Below are 852 nucleotides of genomic sequence, written 5' to 3'. Positions count from 1 at the left end.
CCAACGCTCACGTAGCAAACTTTTTAGAACTATGTGATGCATTTAAAATTAATGGCGTTTCTGATGACGCCATTCACCTTCAGTTATTCCCTTTTTCATTGAGAAATAAGGCTAAACAATGGTCGAACTCGTTAGCACGAGGGTCAATCACTACATGGGAACAAATGACTGAAAAGTTTTTACTAAAATACTTTCTACCGGCTAAAACAGCCAAATTACGTAATGATATCTCTTCTTTTGTATAGATGGATTTAGAAACTTTCTATGATGCATGGGAGAGATATAATGACCTTTTGCGAAGATGCCCTCACCATGGGTTACCACTCTGGCTATAGGTTCAAACCTTTTATAATGGCCTGAATCCTTCGACTCGACAAATGGTTGACGTAGCTACTGGCAGAACCATCAATAATAAAACACCTGAAGATGCCTATGAATTTATAGAGCAGATGTCACTGAATAACTATCAGTGGCAAGTCATGAGGACAAAGCCAAAGAAAATAGCCAGTGTTTATAACATCGATTCAGCCACCATGCTCTCTAATCAGGTAGAACTCTTGAATAAAAAAATTGATGGTATTCTTAGTTCTTCACAGGTTCACCCAGTAATGCAGTGCGAAGCAAATGGAGGTAGATCGAGCAATTCAGAATACCCACCTTATGGCCACAACATGGAAAACAAGGAGTTAAATTACATGGGTAATAATCCTCGATCTCAAAACAATCCTTATAGCAATACTTACAATGTAGGTTGGAGGAATCACCCAAATTTTTTATGGGGAAGCCAAGGAAATCAAAAACCACCACCCCCTCCAGAGTTTCAGCAACCACCATACTAGTAGGAGAAAAAGC

The 852-nt window shown here is 39.1% G+C and overlaps 1 non-coding gene across 1 annotated transcript; it reads right to left on the bottom strand.

Moving 5' to 3' along the window:
- Positions 1-212: 212 nt before the first annotated feature.
- On the bottom strand, positions 213-319 carry LOC128280054 (small nucleolar RNA R71). The gene has a single exon (XR_008270235.1). It is a non-coding gene; the product is annotated as a small nucleolar RNA R71 (small nucleolar RNA).
- Positions 320-852: the final 533 nt, after the last annotated feature.

This window comes from Gossypium arboreum, chromosome 8 (genome assembly GCF_025698485.1).
Source record: "Gossypium arboreum isolate Shixiya-1 chromosome 8, ASM2569848v2, whole genome shotgun sequence".
NCBI lineage: Eukaryota > Viridiplantae > Streptophyta > Magnoliopsida > Malvales > Malvaceae > Gossypium > Gossypium arboreum.
This window is presented reverse-complemented; position numbering and strand designations above follow the sequence as displayed.